The 16,094-nt window shown below is 43.3% G+C and overlaps 1 protein-coding gene across 1 annotated transcript in view; it reads left to right on the forward strand.

Moving 5' to 3' along the window:
* Nucleotides 1-16,094, forward strand: part of NWD2 (NACHT and WD repeat domain containing 2) — a 146,481-nt gene that overhangs the window by 32,316 nt on the left and 98,071 nt on the right. The window lies entirely within an intron of this gene.

The following is a 16,094-nucleotide window of genomic DNA, read 5'->3' on the forward strand; positions in this document are numbered from 1 at the left end:
AACTAGTAATCCTCGTGGTTAGAGGGGTGGAGGTGGGGGCAAGGGCTGTGCTGATTGGTCTGGGTCAGGACAGGGGCAGCTGACCATTGTGTCAGGTCCTGATGTCAGCCACTGAGTTGCTCTGTCTGGTTTCCTGAGGGTGTGGTGTGTCGGGTCTTCCCCTTCCGCAGGCTGGGACTGAAACACAGCCGAAGTCAAGACTGTGTTCAGCTTGGCCAGAACTCTCTTTCTGCGGGCAGCAGGCCTGAGGCTTGGTTCTGAAGACAGTTTGATGCTGACTGGAATCTGATGTCCTAAGGGCTTACTGGTTAAGGAAGGGAGTGGCTGGATAGAGAACAGAAAAAAGCTCGTGTTAAGGAATGAAGTTTCTGTGTGGCTACAAAAGTTGCTAAAATAAAGGCTCAATTCCAGCCCTGAAGAGCCCCCAAGGATGAGACAGGCATCGTTAGACAATGTCCGGAAGGACCTATCAAGGGAGAGCAGAGCACACAGGCATGGGGGACGCAGAGGCCTGGGACCCGTTTCTTCTCTTACGTGTTTTATGTGTATTAAATCACTCTTTCTCCAACTAACCCAGTGGGATTCATTCTGTTATAGTTCCATTAGCATTCCCATTTTACATAGGGGAAGACTGAGGCACAACAAGTTTAAATAGCATGCCCACTGTCCCAGAGTGAGCAGGAAGTGAAGTGAGGACTTGAGCTAGGTGGGGTCACGTTAGCCCCACTCCCACCCTAACTCGTCCAGGCCCTTCCGGCCCTCTTCTCAGCTCTGAAAGTAACAAAAAGAGGAAGAATGGGAAGAAGGAGATTTTTAGTGATAAAAGCAGTCACTTAAAGAGGAACTTCTGGGTCCCTTCCTTGTGTTAACCACTTTTAGAATATCCAGTCCTAAATGATCAGCTAATGTTTATTTAATGTCATCAGACTTCCTGTGCTGTGAAGGGGTCAGAAGCGTGGAGTAATGATTCTAGTCTCACACTGAGTCTCCATGAATGCTTTGCAGTGGGCACCTTACATCCCCTATATGTGATCGTATAATAAGATTCGTCATGGTTGAGAATAGATGTTAGTAATACCAATATAAACTTCTATCTTCTTATATATTTTTATTCTATTCTGTTATCCAATATTGTAATCTTCATGGGTCGTGTTAAAATATTTTCATTTTAAACTAATGTATGTATATAAAAATCTTAGTTAACTTGAACTCTCTCCTTTACACACGCACAGTAACACCCTAGTAGCTAGCTGAAAGCAGTGCGACTATTTCTATTGTTTATTTATTTTGCTCTTTAGATTCTACATTTAAGTAAAATCCTGTGGTATTCGTTTTTCTCTGTCTGACTTATTTCACTTAGCAAAATACCCTCTGTGTCCACCCATGCTGCTGGAAATGGTAAGATTTCATTATTTCTTTTACAGTTGAATGTGTTTCAATAGCAGACTTGACAGGAACAGCACAGAAGACAGACACCATTAAACCCGTACGTGCACGGAGGACGACTCAGTTAGAAGAGTACAGTGAGTGGATGGGGTCTGCTGTGTGATAAAAGTGCTGTCAACACCACTTAGTTGCCATCAGTAAGAAATTTACTTGTTTAGGAAAAAAAATCCAAATGCTGGCATTGTCCAGAAAAATTTAGCAGGTTTACTTATATTGTTACAAAGTTGAACTGCTGAAACTTGACCGAAACTTCTGGACTTTTATTAATGTTTTATGTCTCCGCATTTATATTTTAAAAATTCATACACAAGTGAAAATGGAAAAACTTCCAGTACCTGATTTCTGTCCCCTATTTTCCACTTGCAATCATACACTTAGGTGCCTTTTGACCCCACGGGGAAAAAGTAACTAATATTCAGAACTACCATAACAGGAGGAAGAGAATTTCTTTTAAAAGAATGAAATGTTTCCCATCATAGTGGATTCTTAAGCACGTTCTCCAAGTATGCGGCTTGCAGCTGGATGTCTTTTGGCATGACTGTTACGTGTTTGGCGTGGGCAGCATGCGGGTCGGTGTCTGCAAAAAGGCCAACCAGACAGGCTTCTCTTGCCTCCTGCTAATCACCAGCAGCTGCACTCTGGCAGCACAGGTCTGTTTTGAAGCCCTGAGCAATTTCTCACACCAGACACTGGAAGGGAAGTTTGTGAGTCAGAAGTTCAGTAGACTTCTGATAACATCTAACTTCCAGAAGTGCCACAGTATCAGGCCTGTAACAGTGAGGTTTCTTCACCCCTCCAGGAGAGGGCGCACTCTTACAAGCGGCTTTGGTAGCCAGTTGCTCCCTCAATGCTTTACCACCAGTGGATTTGCGGGCAGACCGCTCTGTACGAGCCATGTCATAGAGACCTCTTTACTTACCCGCCTTCTGTAGCTGGAGCTCGATGAGCCGGAGGAGAGAGAGCAACAGTGGCTGCAAACACAACTGAGATTTTGTTATTTTAATGGCCAAGTAATATTCTATTGTATATACATACTACTTTTTTATCCACTTATCCACTGATGGGCACTTGGGCTGCTTCTGTATCTTAGCCATTGTCAGTGATGCTACAAAGAACACAGGGGTATGTACAGTACATTTTTTTGCATTGATCTTTTGGATTTCCTCAGATATATAACCTAGAAGTGAAATCACTGCCAGGGGAGTGGGGCTGAGTGAAAAATGTGAAGGGATTAAGAAGTGAAAATCGGTAGTCACAGGGTTGTAAAGTACGGCCTAGGGGATACAGTCAATAATATTGTATTGGAATAACTGTGTATGGTGGCAGGTGGGTACGTAAGTATTGGGGGGGCACTTTGTAAAGTGTGTGATTTTCTAACCACTGTGGTACACCTGAAACTGATACGAAACAGCACTGAGCCTAAACTGCAATTGAAAAATAAAATTGTTTAAGCAGGGAAAGAAAAGAATCTGCTAGAAAGCATGCATTTGCATAATTATAATCCTACTTTTTTAAAAAACTTCCTACCGAAGCAGACAACTGAAAATTCTGACAACTTGCACGTTACCAGAGCCTATGTCTGTCTGGTATGTCTGTCTGTCTGTCAGAGAGGCTCTGATGTCGCAGGCATTGTCCTTCCTGATCTGTGCCACTGTGTCTGTATCAGGTGATTGGGATTCTGCGACACATCACTTCAGCCAAAAAAAAAAAAAAGTCTGGCTAAACTCAGCTTGGTAAAGTCTTTACAACATTTGTGATTGCCTGGAGGGAAACGGAGAGAGCTGGCCTGTCCACACACACACTGTCTTCAGGACTCTTCTTCAGCACACTGAGGAAATGCCGCTCGTCTCAGGCAGAGCGTCGAGCAGCTCTGCATAGACCTTTAGTGTTCGATGATGTAAGTTAATAGCCTCTCAGTTTAAAATCACCAGCATATTTCTTTTAGAAGCCACAGCTCCTTTAAGGGAAGGCTGTTAAAAATGAAAAACAAACAAAACAAAGAAAACAAAACATCTCCAAGATCTTAAGCTTAGAGTGTGTAATCTACCTTCAGACTGAAAAAAATATCTGTGTGTATATTGCTTATAAACTAAATACATGATCGCTCTATTTGTAAGCGGGGGGAGGGGTAATGCAGAACAACACTGGTTTTTCTCCATCGAGCCTGCTTTATAGCCCGGCTCTGAGATCATTTCGGTGGTTAGGAAAGCATGTTAAGACTTTGTCTACTCGGACCTATTTCTTTGCAGTGAACGCAGCTTTTGGACGCAGAAATAGTAAACCCTCTCCTAATTGAGTGAGACCCATCGACATTTCAGTCATTCTGAATCCTTGTACAATGTGAGTTGTGGAAATAGTCAGATGCAGTTCCATCACACTTAGGCGCCATTGACGAGTTTTGTATTTGGCTGCAGCTTTTATGCGCGGCGTGCTTGCATTATATATCCCTATTGTAGGTTTGAGCTATTGTCTTCTCCTTCCCTGAGTTCTGCTTGTACAGCATGTACTGAGCATTGTGGGTAGAGTTACACCGTGAGGACCCTTGGAGAAACTACTTAACCTCTCAGTGCTCTCACTCTCATAACTCTAAAAGTTGTGTCATAGCTCCTCCTTTTAGGGTTGTTGTGACAAAGAAAGAAATTGACAAATGTCGACAGTGTAATTATAATACTTTTAATTAACTCAAGATTTTGCATGATTACTAAGTCACTTACATACTATTGCAGATTATTAGGAAGTCTCTACTAATGAGGAAACTGAAGTTCAGAGAGGTTTAGTAACTCGCCCAAGATCACACAGCTAGTGTGTGGAACAGGCAGAACTTATGTCCTCATCTGCCCGACTCTCAAACTCCAAGCCACTTGCTGTTCACTTACTGAACTTGCCTCAGATGCAGCCTTCTGCAGTCAATGACAAGCCTTCCCCCACCCACAGTGAATAAATTAGCATTCATATCAGGAATATTTTAATATGCAACAATCTGTTCTATCCAACTGTGGACACATGTTAGGCTCAATACATATGGTCTTAGGAGAAATTCTCTGTGAGGACCACCCATCTTTTTTGACAGAATAACTTCTAAAAGGTAGCACTCACATTCTCTTTAATGTGTGTGCTTCGTTTTTAATTCAGTGTGCTTAGGTGTGTCCTCTAAGAGTTCTTAGTGATGCTGGAAGATACCAGTTCTGTCTTACGGTAACTGTAGGTGAGGTTCACATCCCTCTCTGCCCACACCAGTGAGTCCCTGGTGCTCAGGGCACACTGATTGCCCTTGTGGTGGATTTACCCCCAGAACAAAGGCTGCACATTTCTGTCTTTGCCATTACTCACTTTGTGTCTGTAGGAGACCGTTCTGCATGGTGTGGGCCCAGCTCCCACTCAGAGATGCACAGGACCCAGGCCCATGAATAGGTTCTCCCGTGGGGAATCAGGCCTGCAATGTGCCTAGGCTGCTTTGAGTCTTGCTTTTGCCAAAACTCTCTCACCCTGAATTGAGACTGTAAGTGTTTGCTGTAACTTCCTAAAATCCATGCTAAACCTTCCAAGGACAAGTATAGAGTGTAACCGGTTCAACTACTTTTCCTTTTTCATTTGCAAGTATCACTCTTCAGTGATGTGATTAGCATTGTCGGCTCCTTTATTTTCTGTAAAAGGTAACCACCTAAAGGGAACCTGTGCATAGTAAATGAGGACCATGATGTAATATGCCAAGAAACCCAATAAAGGCCGGTCATGGCAAGGGCCAAGGTTTTTTCTTCCCTTGAAAGAAAAACCATGCTCGCCCTTTTCCTCCACAGGACTCGGTAGTCTGTTTGAGTGAATGTCTCATGTCTCATCCATAATGATGCGGACACTGCGGGCCAGTGTCCGCGTCAGTGTCCTTCAGGGACTGGAGACCTGTGGTTGGGGGTTGCAGACAGAAATGCTGGGAGCCTGTCAGCCTTCAGGAATGGCTCTCCATCACTCTCAGTAGTTGTTTCGCCAGGGAAGTGCCTCTCTCCACCAACTCCACGCTTACACATTTACTTCCATGTCTAGGGATGGGTAGGACTGGTTTTTAAAAAGCCAGGTAACTGTGTATGCACTTGGGTACCATATAATTTGACACTCCTTCCCTTACATAGCACCACCCAGCCCCGCCCACCAGTACACTCATTTACCGGTGGGTAACAGAAGCCTAGTGAAGCTACAGTAATTATTGGCAAAACTTCAATTTAGTCCATGTGTCTCCCTTTTCAGCCAACTTTACAGCAGATTTTGTAACTTTTAAGGAAGTAGATTTTTATTTTGTGGGGTTTTTTTAATGATTTCTGATACGTGCTCCCTGTCCTTCAGTAATACTTGGTTATTTTTCCAAAGCTCTGGAATTGTTAGGGGGGAAAACACTAGGGTTGCCAAAACAAATTGGTGAATAATTAACCTTTAGGTTAACGACTATGCTGTGCAAGACCTTCTGGAAATGCACAGTATAATAGTATATTTATACTAATATGGATGAGTGCAGTAAAGCTATCCTGATTTATGATTTGTATAACTTAGCCAAGAATCAAATGAAAAAGATAATATAGGCATTGTTTTTATAAATTCATTTTTATTATAGTAGCTGATGCTATTGGCATGAAAGATGGCATTTTCTAACATTTAATTAATATTCTTTGAGAAAGCATACATGTTTTGGTTTCATTTGAACTGGATAGCATTTTCCAACTGATCTTTAGTTAATTTATTTTTACTTTATTTGGAATTCCAATATCTCTGTATTTTATCTTCACATTAGCCTCTGGAAAGTTTTATGTAGAAGTTTACAGTAAGTTGCTTTTTCTCATCGAAAATTTTATGTGCAGAAAATTCTCTCCTCCTTAATGCTCATAATATAGGGTATTTCTGTTCAATAGTATCAATTATGCATGCCGCTCCAGTGATGGCATTTTGTATAAATTACTTTAGCATCAAACCTATTCTGAAGAGAATTTCACTCAGATTTCGTGAAGACTGGTCAGACGCGTGAGGACTGAAAGCACTTGTGTTGGAATCACGGCATCACCGGCCTGCAGCCTGTGTGTGTTGGGGGCAGGGGGTGTGAGTCACTGACCGCTGCCACGAGCAGAAATCTGTGGAGACAATGTCCCTGCATTTAGTTGGCCTGACAAAAAGGATATAGCATCACAGAGTATCATTTAATGCGTAACGGTTATTTTCAAATAAAACTTTTATTGCCATCTGTAAAAAAATGTTAACGTTCTGCTGTGATTGGGTAAGTTTATCATTTTTACGAGCTGTTGTGTCTTATCTGGCATCAGCTTTGGAGACTCCTGTATCCTCAGCACTTTTGTTAACAGTGGCAACCGTGAGAATGAAGTCCCCATGATCTCCTAGTGGTGAAGTATCGGCCCAATTACACTTGCCCTCGCTGGGTCAGGAGTCCCTGACGTCTGGGCTGGAAAACACATTTAACTCTTTCTCGCCATGTTACATGACTGAACCAGCCCTTACGTCCCGGAATGGGAAAGTACCTTCAGAAGATACTAACTTGGATATCAGTCAGATAGAAGCCCAGTTTGCATTGAAGGAGGCATGTGCAGTGACAACTACACGGGGTAGAGAAGGCAAAGCTTTAGATTCAGTGTTTTGGGCAGTTGGAAGAATGTGGACTCTGGTGTGCAGAGCCCAGGATTAAATGATGAACTGACCAGTAGAATGTGTGGGCACCTGGGCAGGTCACTCAACAACTTTGAGTGTCCTCCCGTGTGAAGTAGAGGTCATGGTGGTCATGGTGCATTCACACGACTGTGGGGAGGTTTAGTGCAACCAGGTCAGAGTACCTGGAGCACTCCTGGGAGGTCTCCATAGCTGTTAGTTGAACATGAATCTCTACTGCCTGTATCCTCACAAAGCTGAGCTTAGTTTCATGATGCTGAAAGAAAAAAATCAATGTAAAGAAGATGGGGTATTTTCTGGTGTGAAATGTTCTGTGTGGATCCTTTGTGTCGACACGAATAAAGCCAGTGAGGGGAAGGAAAATTAATTTCGCACATGAGCCTTCTGCAAATGCCTCCCGTTCCGGGATCACTTTAGCCAGTATCACTTAACCCCGAGGTGAAAATGAACATAGCAAGAGGGAGAAACAGTTGTTAAATTTATTACAGTGGCCAGGCTATCAAATCAAACGTGTTATTTACAGTGTTTCTAATTACCGACCTAATTTATGTATTAATTTTTCAAGATAGCATGTGCAGAAATTTAATCAGCCTGCTGTTATGTCTGTGGAGCCGTAGTGGTTCTCGTCTGGCACAGAATCCAGGCATCAGAATCTCTTCTGCCTCCTCTGGCCCAGTCCATATGCACAGCAGCAGGGCTGGTGGGAGAGCAGAAAGTGCCGGGAGCTGCCCATTGTCATCTGTTACACAATGCTAAACAAAGGAGCCGCATCGGTGGTTAGTTTTCACAGGATTAACTGAACCCTGCTGTTTGGAACATAAAGAAACAGACATGGTCACATTGGATCAATCATGTTTGTTAGCTGTTTCCATAAAACCAAGCTCTAGGAAAAAAGGGTTATGAAATGGTGCTGAGTTATTAGGCATTGGTTGTTTATATTGTGTTTCTGTCCATTGCACATGTGCTTTACATTGGTATTTTAGTCTTGCCTTATTTTCTGTTTAATCCCTGAGGTGATCAGTGACTTTTCGTAATGAATCTCTTCAACCAGAATTCAAGCTGTTGAGCAGGTATTGATGGATTTTGGGACAAATACCTTCAACGTGGTTGCAATATTCCTGCTTTATCACCCCATATAATCTGGTTGGAGGGATGACATACAGTGGAAATTTCCGCATAACATCTGTATTTTTTCATGAGTCATCATCAGCAGTTCTCATTTGTGATGTGCTTAAACCACATATTTGCATAGAAGAACCATTTTTCAAAAATAAGCAACTTACTGACTAATAAATGAATTAAATCAAAGTGTTAATTTATGTCAGGAATTGCAATACCAGTGAGTTTTGGTTCCTGATTAATAGTGTCATTTCACCTATTTTCCCCCGGTATATTGTTTTGTAGGTAGGAACACTTTTGTAATGAATCTATTATGGAAAGACTTTTTACTTGGGAGATACATTTTTATTTTTAAGGTTGCATTTGCCTTTCATGCTTTCCTTTCCTGTTAAGTGCATTGCAGAGAACCCCATTTTGTCTGTGGTTAAGTGACATCATTGGGATGCCCATTGTAATTTCTCTGCATTTTTCTTGTAATTATGAAATTTGTAATTCTGAAAAAATTGTAACATGCAGAAAATGCACTACCCAGATATAGCAAATGTTTTGCTATATAGGCTTCAGATTTCTTCTTGAAAAAAAAAAAAAAAGCCATTCATGTGGTGAAAATCCTGACCGCCTCTTCGCTTGAAGGAGCAGAGCGTGAGTTTGTATGTGGTGTCGTTACGTCTGTTTTAAAGGCTGCCGCGTGTAGGTGTTCCACGTGACACAGTCTGCCGGCACAGACTGTAACGTAAGTTAAGAAAACCAGGCCCTGGCTGGCGTAGCTCAGTGGATTGAGCGCGGGCTGGGAACCAAAGTGTCCCAGGTTTGATTCCCAGCCAGGGTACATTCCTGGGTTGCAGGCCATAACCCCCAGCAACTGCACATTGATGTTTCTCTCTCTCTCCCTCTCTCTCTCTCTCTTTTTCTCTCTCTCTCTCCCTCCCTTCCCTCTCTAAAAATAAATAAATAAAATCTTAAAAAAAAAAAAAGAAAACCAAAGACAGTGATTCTTTCTCCCTTTGGAGGGCAAGCTAATTCACCACTATAGACGAAAAGGGTCTCTGCTGAAGGTGCCGGTACCCTCCGTGCATTGCCAGTACATTCCAGATCACAGTGCCTTCACCCACGTTATAGCCACCTGAGGGATTATTCCTTTCAAAGCAGTCTTAGACCTGAGCAGAGTCACCACCTGGTCACCTCTACCCCCCCGTCACCCCACACCGCCTGTCTTCTCATCTTTGGAGGAACCTTTTGGAAATCATGATGGAAATCTGATCTCCAAGAAGGCCAGACTTTCTGTCTATTTTCTTTAGAATCTCTAAGTGGTTTCGTTGCTGGTAGAAATAGGGTCCTTCCATGGGTTCCCAAGAAAAGCATCCCAGGGACCTACACATAGGAGGATGAGATGTAGTGGCAAGGTTTATTGGAGTGAAAAAAAAGGGACTGTCCCCAGGTGCCTGGTACCTCATTCATGACTAGGTGTCCCGTCTCCGTCTGGCTGTGGAGGAAGCCCAGTCTCTGCAGCCTGCACCCCGTCAGGCCCAGGAGGGCCGGGACCAGAGGCAGAGCTTCTCTGCACCTCGTTTTCCCACCCGCGTGTCTGCCGCCAAGGCAGCGCTTGGGCCACAACCAGCCCTGCACTTGGGCACAAGAACAAACAAGTTACCAGATGAACCCTGGGCCTTTGTGAAGCTCTGATTATATTATCTCAGGCTTGGGAAAGAGTGAGCTTTTTTTCAAACTACCCAGTGTCTTTCCTGGCTCCTTCTGGGCTGGTGCAGGGCCCACCCCCTGCATCATCTTGGCTTTGACCGTGCAGGCCTCAGCACAGGAATTCCCCTTTACTGGTCCTCTCTCCCCCTCAGTAATCTGGGGGAATGAACTGGTTGTTGCCGGGAGAGATTGGAAAGCCGGTCCTTCCTGCCTGCTCCCCTCTGGGGAATGGAGGGATGTTAATCCCGCCTTGGCAAGGCAATGCAGCTTTCCCCTGGAGTGTCTGGAAGCTACAGCTTCCTAGTTAATCCTGCTTAATTAGATGTTGTCTGGCTCCATTTGTTCCCCTTCTTCATCAACAACTAACTAGCCGCCTAGGCTAACGGTTTCTGGTACAAACTAGAGTTCCAAAAATATTTATTGAATGAATGAATGAGTTGACCAGTAGTACATAATGAAAACTCATATCATTTTCCTGAGAGTTTTAGAATTTCTTCATTACTCTATCCCAACCTTTGGTCCATGATTTTAATTTCTGATTTTGCATAGTTCAAGGGCTCCCTGGAGATCAGCACTCAACTTTTGGTTGCTAATACCCTTGCATCTAAATGAGGCCAAGCAACCATTTTCCCCAAGATTCTTAATGAAAATTTTCAAACATACAGGAATGTCGAGAGAAAGGGATAGTAAACAATCATCTACCTACCGCCTCTATTCCATGGTTAATATTTTACACTTTTGCTTTATTGTGTTTCTTTCTCGATCAATTGTTTTTATTATATGCATTTCAAAGTAAATTTCGATCATCAGTATACTCTACACTTAATATATCATGTCATGCATATCATTTAACAAAGTTCAATATTTATTGATGGGTCTTTCATTTGCATTTTGAGGTGAAGTTTACATGCTGTGAAATGCACAGCTCCTGAGTGCGCCATCCACCGAGGTTCGAACTGTCCGTGTCAGTGGAATAAACTGTCAGCCAAGTGTAGAACAGTCTTATCTCCTGAGAGTTCCCTCATGGCCCTTCCACTTGGTCCCTGTCCCCAACTCCAAAGGCAACCGCTGTTCTGATTTTTTCCACCATAGATTAGTTCCACGTAGCCAGTTACTAGCAAATGCTTTTTTCCTCTTAAAAAAAAAAGAAGCAATGGTTGTATTTGGCCATGTGCATAGGTGCCCTGCCTGAAGGTTGAGTGAGCAGTCCATTTTTCGTTTTCGCATCAGTATAATTTTCCAAGGATGTTATTTTATTTCTGCTTCTCTTCCAGCCATTGTCTGATTTCTCTTTTACAGTTACAGGTAAGCTAAGGGAGGAGGAAACTGCCCTTGGTAAGTTAGTTACACACCATTTCAGAAATAAATTCAGCCAGCATTTATTAAGGGCTTATGTTGTAGCAACTCCTGGGCTAGATGTACAGGGTACCAAGATGAATCAAGCACGTAGAAGTCACGTACATATTAGCCAATAACTATTAATCATTCATTTATTATGCTCAAAAAATGTTTCCTGAGCCTCTTCTATGTGTCAGGCAATGAGGACACAGCTCTCACAAGATTAACAGGGTCCCTGTCCTTAGGAGTGTCAGCCCAGAGTTGAAAGCCACCCTCAGTGGTTACAGGTATGCCGAGTATCGCAAAGCACAAGTGCAAGGTATTACAGGAATATACAGTGGGAAGGTGTAAGTTAGGTCTTTAAGGAGAATGTAGGTAGTCAGAGAAGGCTTCCTGGAAGAAACTGCCTTTAAGCTGATTAACCTAAAGGACAGGCAGGGGTGAGCCAGGGTAAAGGGAATATGCAGGAGTTAGCGTTCAGGCATGTGGACACAGCATGAGGCAATGTCTGGTATGTCGGAAAGTTGGAAGCAGAGCAAGGAGGAAAAGGACAGTGAGGGCTGGAGGGAGATACGGGGCAAATCCAGTAGGTTCTGACCGTGAGACGGTAAGGGTATTAGTATGTAGGGCCGTCATCATTTCCACTCTTCACACCCCAGATAAATGATGGATGTATTGGATTTGCTGTATGAGTGTAATCTAGAATTGGCTGTGCTGCTGTTTCAAAAAGAAACAATTCTAAGAGCAAGACTTAAGGAGCCCTAGAATTAAAAATGACATGAGAAGGTTTGGGTCTGATCAGACGTGTCTGAAAATAGGCAGGTCTGTCTAGTCTGGAAACCCCGGGAGCAAGCCTGAAAGGGATCACAGGGCTTTCTCGACCAAAGGCCTGAGTTCAGCCGCCTCCTTCAGAAGCTCCAGACAGCCCGGAGGCGCCGCAGCGGCGGTACCCAGACTCGCTCAACAGCCTTCTCCAAGCAGTCAGTTCAGCAATGTCTAAGTCACTAACTGTGGCCCAGTTCTTACGTATTGCTTTGATTTTCTTGCATTATTTAGTACTTTATAATCAAATGAAGTCTCTGTAACAAAAAAAGTCCAATCTAAGGATTGCTCTAAGACGTGAAAAACTGCAACATTATTTTTATACCATGTAAGATTGTATAGGCAAAAAAATCCCGTGAATCACCTGATGCATTTGATTATATGCTGTTGCTGATAAAATCTCCAATACCTTTTTGTAAATTTCATTTTAATTACATCAACCTAGTGGGCTCCTCGCAGATACTTACTTTTAGTGTAATGGATTTTTAAAGGGAAAATGTTCCATGAAGGCATTGAGTATTGAATATTTTATTTGAAAGCAATTGTTGAAAGGATTTTGATAACATACAATATTGACACTTTCGGAAAAAGTAAAGTGAAAAGATCCTCTAATGGATTACAAGAAAACTTTTACAACCTTTAGCTGTGAGTAGCGTTTAGAAGTTCACACTAATAATAATATATTATTCATGACAGCATTAGCGCGAGAAGGTAATTTTGCTAATACTTTGTTTTGCTGTTTTCTTCTATGTAAACTATATTAATGTTCTTCATTTGATGTGATAGCACTAAGATAGTTCTCCCCTGTAGTGATGCAACCAGGTAACCACATCCTAAATATATAATGATCAAGATATTTAAACTTATATCAAAACATTAAAATTAAGACACCATCAAATTATACCTTTGGTGTAGGTAGCACCTTAAGCTCTGCTGGAATTATGTTATTTCTTGAAAATATGGGAAATGTTCTCTGAACGTGAGCTTACTTCATGCACACGGATGCCTCAAACTGAACACTTATTTTACTGAGCTATTTATCTGAACGGGATCACACAGCATTAGTTTGTTTCCTGTTTATTTTTGTTGTTGTTGTTGTTGTTTGTTTGTTTAATGTTGCTAAAGCTTAGATCTAAGACTCCTCAATTACACCAAAGGGAATACATTGTACATACCTTAGCGTGCTTTAACAAAGGGAATACATTGTACATACCTTAGCACATTGATGACTTCTCCCTGTAGCCCCACCCAGGAGGTGCATTCCCTTCAGGGGTTTCCAACCCATGGCCCTCGGGCCGCATGCGTCCCAGGGTGGCTATGAATGCGGCCCAACACAAAATCATAAATTTACTTAAAACATTCAAATTTTGTTTTTGTTTTTGTTAGTGTTTGTGTATTTAATGTATGGCCCAAGACAACTCTTCTTCTTCCAGTGTGGCCCAGAGATGCCAGAAGGTCAGACAGCCCTGCTTAGAAAAGGTCAGCACAGAGGAGCAGGGCCAGTGAGTCAGTCGTACCTGCTCACCCCACCCTCTGACCCCCGAGGCCCCCGAGCTCCTGACGGAGCAGGTATCAAGACTCTGAGGTGTCCCAACAGACGCGGAGACCCAGACTGCCTTGTCTAAAGTCGCTGTGCTTATGAAACAGATTCAGTCCGTTTCTGAACTATTTTTTCAAATGACTACTTGAGACTGGTCAGTGTCTAATCAGTCGTCAACAGGCTAGCCCTGGGACTAATGTTAACACTATTTCTCCCTCCCCCTTCCTCTCTGAAACCGTAACAAAGATTATTGTTCACATTTACCACCACCTGCTCTCTAGATTATAGCTGTTTGTACCAGCGTCAGTTCAGACGTTTGGGGGAGGGCAGATTTCCCACACCCTCCACACCCGCAGGACAGTGCTCTCCACGGGGCAAGGCTGCAACACGTATTTGCTGATAATTTAACTCGTTAGCAGCATCTAACAAATCAATGTTTGTTCCAAAAAGCGGCCATTATGGGAACTACTGCAATACCTAACTGATATCTTCGTAAGGATTTTTTAGATCAAAGATGTCAACTTAAATATGGTCTTCCAGTTTGCCGGTTGTTAATGAGACATATGAATATATGAATGCTTCTTACTTCGGTATTTCATATGTGGCCAAAATGGATTAATCCCCTTCCTCTCCATCTCAGATGTCTCTACATTTAGTTGATTTTGTAACCGTGTGGTGAATTGTATGTTTATTTGGAGGATTGTGTTGACAGTGTACTGTGAAGGAAATTTATATAAAGAAATGAACATTTGCTTTTGCTAATAACGGTGTTAAGGACTTTAAGTGCTTTCTTATTAATGTGGAAGAAGCCTTCATCTATTATTTCTACCAGCTGTTGCAAACCATGTACTATTGGTTAATACTTGCCAAATGTCAAGTCTAGGACACTGCATTTTTTAAAAAAGAGAGAAATTTGGACTTCAGAAACCAGAGGAGGCTTGTCAGTGAACGTGCTTCCCTATTCTAAGCTACTCAGATGCACAGCTGAGGTTTATAGGACTGTCAGAAGGCAGGTCACAGGAAGCCTCTTATTCCCCTTGACAGGAAGCAAGGCTCTCTGTGTTGTCAGGTGAGGGAATGTAATGAGGGAAACCGCAGAGCTGGCGCAGTGAGACAGGTGTGCCATGCACAGGCAGGGATGCTCGGCTGTTTCAGAGAAATCCGTGGTACCCAAGACCATCACCTAGGATGGAATTTTCAGGACTGTCCTTTTTTGCCCCACTCCCTGCCTCAAGGCCAAGCACTTATTTATGCTGCTGGAGTGCTCGTTTCATGCTGGCTTTCCATAAGGAGCATCTATGAGGGGTGTGTCCCAGGCTCCAAAAGTCCACCTCACGTGTTGATTATTCGAGAAATAACAAAGCAAACTAGGGAGGAGGATGGACAAGGGTGGTGAAGATGTGGCTTCTGCCCTTTTCTCTGTGTTCCAGACATTCCAGGGATGTGGACCATGGCTTTTTTCTGTGACAAAAATTGGCTCAATTTGATAGCCAGATTTGACTGTGTTTATGGATGTCGGACCTGCTTCATGATTGGTGAAATGCATGGCAATCATTTGTCACCAAAGAAGAGTCTGGCAAAATCAGCCATAGAATGTTAGAATTATGCAGGTCTTAAAGGATCATCCAGCCGAAGGATTTCAGAGATGCCGCCACTGGTAACTGACCCAGCAGCCTGTGTTGGAATGCCTCCAACAGCAGAGAATCCACCTTTTAGTGCAGTTGGTTCGATCTGGAAAGCTCTGACTCGTCAAATTTGCTTCTCATTTTGGAATGAAACTCTCACTGACTCCCGCCTGCTACTGCTTACTCAGCTCATGTGTTCAGTAACCTTTGCCAAGACGAAGGCAGGTCCCACTGTGTGTCCCATTCCCATTCCGTTAGCCCTGACTCTGCCTGTCTTCCTCCCCATGAGCTGACCCTCGTGTGGGCTGCGGGTCAGGCACCAAGCCTGGCTCCTGTGTGCTCAGCCGGGAGTCTGTCTGCTGGTGGCACCGGCTAGCTCTGTCATCAGTAAATCCCATGACCGCGTTCCCTGCCCTGCCCTGACCTTCATCAGCTCCTGGATTTCCAAATGTCTTTAAGGCGTTTCTGGGACAACCTTTCAAACCTGTAATATCCTGAATTAGATGGCATCTCCCCTCCCAGAATGACTCCCCTGCCCAGTGATCGCAGTTCATTTGTTGTGCCACTGTTTCCTAGTCTTCCAGGTCCAAAGTATAGTTTCTTCACTGTTTATTTTGATGTACAAGCAGTCCTCATTATTCACAGATCCCATGTTTGTGAACTCATCCACTCAGTAAAACTTACGTGGAACCCTCAAATCAACACCCCCCAGGGCCGTCACGGTCATTCATGGGCTTGCACAGGGAGGAGAACCTCGAGCCGCCCCGCAGTGCAGTTGTTGAGGTTGAACAGGTGATGGCGCTCTGCCCTTGCGTTTCCACTCTCACACTGGGAACAAGTGTGGTCTT

Source organism: Phyllostomus discolor, chromosome 1 (assembly GCF_004126475.2).
Source record: "Phyllostomus discolor isolate MPI-MPIP mPhyDis1 chromosome 1, mPhyDis1.pri.v3, whole genome shotgun sequence".
Classification (NCBI taxonomy): domain Eukaryota; kingdom Metazoa; phylum Chordata; class Mammalia; order Chiroptera; family Phyllostomidae; genus Phyllostomus; species Phyllostomus discolor.